The following is a 7349-nucleotide window of genomic DNA, read 5'->3' as shown; positions in this document are numbered from 1 at the left end:
CCCTACAAAGCCCCTGATGACCACAGTTCTGTGCTAAACTTGACTTTTTCAGATTTTCCTTAAAGTAAGATCACATAGTATTTTTTCTTTTAATAACGGTCTTATTTCATTCAGCATAATATCCTCCAGTTTCACCCATGTTGCAAATGGCAGGAAAACATTTTTTGTTGTTGTTATTGTTGACTGGTGTGAGTTGTAATTGTTTAAGTAACTATTTGAATTTTTTTTTGTAAAGGGCATGGCTAGGCATTGAGGAAAAATCCCAACACTGAGCAACTGTGGATTGGATGAGGCTTTTTATTTTCTCCAAGAATTAAAATATATCTCTACCATTAATAATAATCTCTATAATGAATCTCTAAACTCAGCTGAACATAGGCTAGAGGAACTGAGACTTCAGAGACCACACATGACAAATTTCTGCCAAGTTGAAGAAGCTGTAGTAGTGTCTGAATGTGGTGGCAAGTTCCATAACTCTTGACTTTTCTACAAAATCAGCATCTACATCCAGCTATCTATCTACTGGACCTTTTAGAAGTCTGGATTTTTCAGGCTTTAATTGTTTATTTTCTTTCCTTAATCTTTCACTCTGAGCCACAAGGAACTCCAGACATGCCTTTTCAAATCTGCAATTTTGGTTGCCTGCTTCTCAATAATTGTTTTATCATCATTTGAGGCTCTGCTTTCGATCCACAGACGTGTTGCCTCACTCTTTTGTTGAAGTAAAACTCATAGTATGCCTGGATCCTTGTCAAAGACTTCCTGAATTTCAGGAAAGTGCTTCTCTGTGGAATATCTGTATTTCTGATGAAGAAGAGAACTCTGTCTCTCTGCATCCTCAGCAGAGGTTTTGTGAGATTCTTAAAGATAGGTAGTTGTGTCCTGGTCTGTGTTCTGAGCTTTTGATCTTTCTTCATGCTTTGTCCTTTTCATCCTCTCCTGGATGAGGAAGAGTTGTTTCATGTGGCTATCCCTTTGCAATTCTAGTGATAAATAAGTCTTCTCACACAGGGTCGGCTTCTTAGCATCAGAAAGATGTGTCACAGCCTTTTTTTGACCAGAAATAGAAGACTATGAGATATTTAAAGCTTTAGAGTGTTTGTATTAATGAGACATATCACCTCAATATAAAATAGTGGCTCTTTCACCATAGTTATGATCCAAAAAGACTTTAGAAAAAATAAATATTTTAATAAATCCTAACTCCTATAACACTTCATTTTTTAAGCAATCAAAAGCTAACAAATTCACCAGGAAACATAGGAAATAATCTCCATAAAAAATAAAATATTTGTTCTTTAGGTCATCTTCTTTGAAAACTTTTCTAAAAGCAGATAAGTCATTGCTTAACTTTTGGAGCCAACCTATAAATGCATTCAAAAATATGTTTCCTTTAGAATTTATGCATTAATCAAACATTAAAGCAATATCCTATGCCTCTAGGTAATTAAACACAAAGAAAAAAAATATTATAAATCCTGTATTCAACCTTTGGCTTTTTGGTATTGGCTTATTTCACTTAGCAGGATAGTCTCCAGATTCATCCACTTACTGGGAAATGCCATAAAGTGATTCTTAATAAAAATTCAGTAGGTTAGACAATGAGAAATGAAGGGAAGAAGGGGGATAGGACAAGAAAAGACAGCAGAATGAATCTGACATTATTTTGCGAGGTACCTATAAGAAAACATCACAGTTAAATCTGCCAATACATACTGCTATAAGAATGGGTTCCTAACTAGAATGAGATATATTCCATGCTTGTATAATCATATCAAACTGGATTCTACTATCATGGATAAGTAGAAAGAACCAATAAAAAAAATAATATTGTAAACCTTGAAACAAAAACAAACAAAAAAGGTACAATGAAATATTAGAAAGATAGGTCTATACTTATTTTTGAAAGACATAATCAATTTTTTTACTGAAAAGTTTCTACATTTCACTGAAGCAAACTAGTCTATGCACATCAAACATAGCACAAGATCTATTTAATAGTTTTGAGAGGTATTTTAAGATGGAAATGAAATACCTTGCCTATGAGAACACCATATAAACTCATTTTGAATGTAATCTTTAGACTACCCATGGATATAGAAAGCATTAAACTTTATATCTTAAATATGTAGAGACAAATTCTATCCCAGTTGATTAAAAGGCCACAAAAATGTGTTCAAATTAATTTATTTGTCATAGATTTACAAAAGTCAAGTTCAGAAGTTCATTTGGGCTAACTTACAGTTTTAAGTTATATGCCTACTTATCTATAAGCTAGTTTGATACCATGTAAATAAACAATATGTAAGCATATAAACATAAAGAAACTAAAAAAAATAGCTTAGAGTGATTATTCCCCAGTTTTAAATACAAAAATAATATAATATACAGCTTTAAGCAGTCTGTAAATCTTAAATTTGCATTCTCAGTTGAGGCCAGGTAGAATATTTCTCTCTCAAGGACTCGGGACAGCAAATCTTGAATTACAAGTTTGATTATTTTAGAGAGAAAGAAAGAGAGAATCTTAGAGAAAATCAAAAGCTTTTAGTGAGACAAAGCAAAAATATATTATTTAAGCATGCAGAATCAAAAAGTGAATTCACAAGAGAATAACAATTATATGCTCAAAATAAAGTGATCATGGGTGAGGTTTTTTTTTCCATTTAAAAAAAATGCTATTGTTTAAAGCAAAAATCATACTTGAGAAATATTTGGGATTAATAAAATGTGATATATAGAGATATTCCTTCCCACCATTTCACCAATGGTCTAGACATTCCTTCTTAGGTGGCTCAGAAGGCCTCAAACACCAAGGGGTGGAGGCTGTAGCTCAGGTGTGAGTGTGACCAGACCCTTATGTGCACTTGCCAGGCAAGCTGCCCAGATGTTTCTTGCAATACATGAATGAGGTACATGCTTCTAAAATTAAATTCCCTGTCTTAGTAGGTAAATTTGTTGAAGGCATCGGAGTTTAACCTATTAAGTCAATTGTCAGTTTAACAAATATAAAAAGCAGTTTATTAAACTGGAGTGCATTTTCAGTATTCAACCCTAAGACTACCCATGCCCTAGGATCTGTTTAGTGATCCCAAAGAAAGAACTTGGAGGACTCAATGGAGAGGATTTGGGCATTTTTGTTACTCATCTGCTCCTTGGCAGTGGCAGATTAGGACAAAATGGAAAGCCAAACCGCGTCTACAAGCAGGAGGAATATATAGGTCAGGTTGTGTTCCCACTGTAGAGATGGATTTCCTTACATGTTTTGTGAATACATTCTTTTACTCTACAATCAAAGTCATTCTGTTTTGATCCCTACCTAAAGATAAGAGACAGGGGAAGTAGCCAGCTCCCCTCTCCTGGTCCTTTATTATCATATTCTCTGGAATCCATCTTATCTCACTCCCTGGAATAAAAAGCTTTTCTATGAACTACCTGGTGTTTGACCCAACCCATTACCCCTTCAGTGCCTGACAAGCCCCTTTTAGTGTCCCTCACAATCTTATACCACCCCATGTCTTCTGTGAGGCCCTTGGGACAGGGCTCTGGAGACACATTTTATTCATTTTTTATAATAGTACAAAGTGGAAGAATCTGTCAGCAAGCATGTTAAACTAATTAAGATAGCAAGTCCATCTCACCTCATTTGTAGGTTAGGCTACCCAAGGAAGCCTTTTTGCCCTATTCACAGGGAACTCTAAGCAGATCCAATAGTTAATTTGGAGGCACAGTATGGAGCTTCTGTTGCCCAGTCCAGCAATAGGATATTTGTTGCTAACTTATGGCAAGTTTGAAAAATGTTTACTAGGCACCAATAATGGAAAATTAGCTCTATGAGAGAGTGTATAGACAACTGTATGATCTGTTGGTAATGTAGCCTGCATGATTGCCTTGCCTAGGCAATGTACAAGGCCAATCTACATGCTTTTACTTCAAAAGTATAGAAAGAATAAGACACCTCTGGACTATATAAATGCATAAACTGATACAAAGTGTTCCTCATGTGATGACTCCTCAAAGTAATACCATGGGTAATTGTGAGGGCCAGTTTCCCCACATAGTAAATATTATTTTTAAATTGTTGTCCCTCGCCTTATGGGTTCAGTAAGGGAAACAACCAGACCAAGACTTACTTGTATGTTTCATGGCCAACTCATTCTCTTTGTATTTGTTGTGATATCTTGAGGAGCTGGAAAAAGTAAGTTGTTACTTGTGCCTGATGCCAGCTAAGAAAATGTTCAATGGACATGTCCTTTATCTGTCATGGCAGCTTAACAGGGATTCACTTGATGCTTTGACTATATCCCTCATGTTTTTTGCTTTTTCCCAAACTTCTTTCCCCTAACCTGATCTTCTCCTCTCTGATCTTATTTCCCTAAAATTCTCCCTGATCTTCTCATTTCTGATCTCTCTTCCCTGATCTTATTTTCTCTGAATCACCTCTATGAAAGCCCCCTGTTCCTGCTGATGGACAGAATCACCGTCTTGGGGACTGAATTCCCCTATGTTTCTCCTTTGCTAGAAAAGCAATAAACAATTTTCCTCCTTATTGGGTTGTCATCAGGGATAAGGAGAAATATATAGGACAGGTTGTGCTCCCACTGTAGAGATGGATTTCCTCAGATGTTTTGTGAATACATTTTTTTATTCTACAAGGTAGTTTATTTGCCATTTCTGGAAAACCCTCCAATTGCCCCACAAATTCGTGAGCTTGCTTTCCTGTGTTGGGACGTGGAAGTGCCAGAACTTCACCTATTACAGCCTCTAGTACAATCTTTGTCTTATCTAATCAGAAAACACACAATCATTTCATCAATAAACCAGGGCCCAGTACCAAGCTTTTGGCAACAGCAATGCTGGTTGGTCATGGGCAAATTAACATAGAAGTGGCCACAGGCTGCTGATGTTGGGGTTTCTTATTTAATGTGTTCAATGCCTCAGACAGACAAGCAATCCATTGTTGCATAGAGTTATTTTCAGTCTTGAAGCCTTCTTTGAGTAGGAAATTATTCCAGTTAATTCAGCTCCTATTGAATTGTATGGCAGGTGGAAAAACTATAATGTGTCCTGGACTTGAGCCCACTGATGTATGCCACGGTCTGTGAAATGAGTTCTTTGAACTGTTTCAGTTACCTGTGGTGTGCCGTGAATGGAACTAAGGCAGATAACATTTTCAATACATGAATTTTGGTTGGCTTTATTGATGAGTAAGGCTTGCACGATGTCCATTACTGGCCACACAAGTTAAAGCATGTTTTTTTCCATCTGATAATGGGAGAGGCCCAAGGTAGTTTATCTGCCATTTCTGAAAAGTGACATTAACTCTGTTGCTATGTCCCTCAGTGGAATTAAGTCATCATGGGTATTGCTGAAAGCAGGTAAGACATTTTTGACATTCAGCAATAACATCAGACATTTTTATGGACAGTCCCATTAGTGTGTCCCAGCTGCTCACATAATCTTTTGACTTGCAGGCTTTAATGTCCAATGTAGCCAACTGGTAATTTCTTCTGTTGGGGCTTCCTCCAGCCAGCTTATCTTTGCCAGCGGAATGACCTTGACTGGTGCTTCTCTGGTGATAGGCTCTGTAGCAACAAGGGCAGCATAAATAGCACACTATTATGTTTCAAAAGGGGTATGTTTCTGTGCTTCCATCTATAAGTGTAGTCAGAATGCAACAGGCATCTTATGTTCCTTAATTTGCCTCCATAGGCCCCATTCAAAGTCATCTAGAGACACATGGACAGAAATCTCAGCAAGCTTCCTTGTGTCTATGTTTCAAGGGCTTGTTCCTATCTTCCTGTTTGCTTGGCCTAATTAAATAAATTCAAGATATTGGACAGTCTATTTATCTATGAAAGCCCTACTACATAAATGATATAGGGGTCACAGTTGAGCAAGGTAAATGTGGAAAGCCCTCCAATTGCCCCATAAATTTGTGAGCTTGCTTTCCTGTGTTGGAAAGTGGAAGTGACAGAACTTCACCTATTACAGCCTCTAGTAAATCTTTGTCTTATCTGACCAGAAGACACAATCATTTCATCAATAAACCAGGGCCCTGTATTTTATTGGTGATTATGGCCCACCCTTTCCCTTACAAAGGAGTCAAAAGCATGGGAACAGCTTCAGTGCATACTGAAAAACATTCTGACTAGCATTATGTAAACATTTTAATTAGTGAAGGTCAAAATTGGGTACATTGCCTTATCATGGCAAACAGTGGGGTTATGGAGATATTTCTGTAGTAACAGCATAAAGGTCCATTGTCAGTCTTTTCATGTAAAGAAAAATGGATGTTGACTGTCAGGAGACATATCTCAGATATAAAGGGGTTAAAAGTATCTAGTATATAATGGAATATTCCAAATGGAGTACCAAACTCTTCTAGAATGGGAGCTATCTTGGGAAAAGCTACATAAAGTGGAAAGATCATCTTATTGAATTCCTGTGATTTACTGTTTTGTACTACGTTCCATCTGTATTTCTTACCAGGCACATGGGGAAGTTAAAAGGACTGTTATTTGGGTAAATTATGTTTACATTAGTCAACTCATGTGTGGTCTATGTTATCTCTCAATGGCCAATGGTGAGCCAGTATTATTTGGTGGCAACTACTCAAAGAATAGGAGGATGTGTTGCATGCCCCTTTAATAATGGCTTTCTAGCTGACACCTGCTTAATCTCCCAGAAATGCAAACAGAATTAATCTCTGGTAGTTTGTAGGTATTTATCAATACTTAAAAATGTATTCAGGAATGGGAGCTATGAACACCAGAAGAGGGTGGGCAAAAAATTTCCAGGCCACAGCATTGGTGCTGTGGCTCAAAACTCCTATTGTATTCATTAATAGGAGTGAACCTACCTGAGAATTTTTCAGGATTACCACATAACTAAGAACATACAGTTCCCCTGTCCACAAATGATGTTACTCTCCAAATAATTTTGAAGACCAATGCATTGCCAGTTTTATATATGTACTCTAGTACAGAAACATGGCTCAGATCACTGAATATTGACATAGTCCCCCAATTCTCTCACAAACAAGTGCTCAAAGTCTCCTTGTAGGAAGTCATGAACTCTGCTTTTATTAAACCTCTTAAATTTAGCAACATATTCTGAGTGGTGAGAATATACCAAGTTACTACTGACCCCACACTCATCAGAAGCTCTGCAGTAAAGGTGCCAATGTAAGCAGGGTGGCAGGTTAATCAAGCCATTTTATACACTTCTAAACCATCCTTGTCCTTGATGCTGATCCAATAACAAAGACTAAGTTTTGATAAAAAGGAAAGGTTTTATTGCTTTGTTAGTAAAGGATAAATGCAAGAGACTCACATCACATAGGCAACCAT

At 37.0% G+C, this 7349-nt stretch overlaps 1 pseudogene; it reads right to left on the bottom strand.

The window, feature by feature from the left end:
* Nucleotides 1-396: 396 nt before the first annotated feature.
* Nucleotides 397-7349, bottom strand: LOC143389257 (nuclear receptor-binding factor 2 pseudogene; annotated as a pseudogene).

Source organism: Callospermophilus lateralis, chromosome 2 (genome assembly GCF_048772815.1).
Source record: "Callospermophilus lateralis isolate mCalLat2 chromosome 2, mCalLat2.hap1, whole genome shotgun sequence".
NCBI lineage: Eukaryota > Metazoa > Chordata > Mammalia > Rodentia > Sciuridae > Callospermophilus > Callospermophilus lateralis.
Note: the sequence above shows the minus strand (reverse complement) of the source record. Positions and strands in the feature narration are given on the sequence as shown.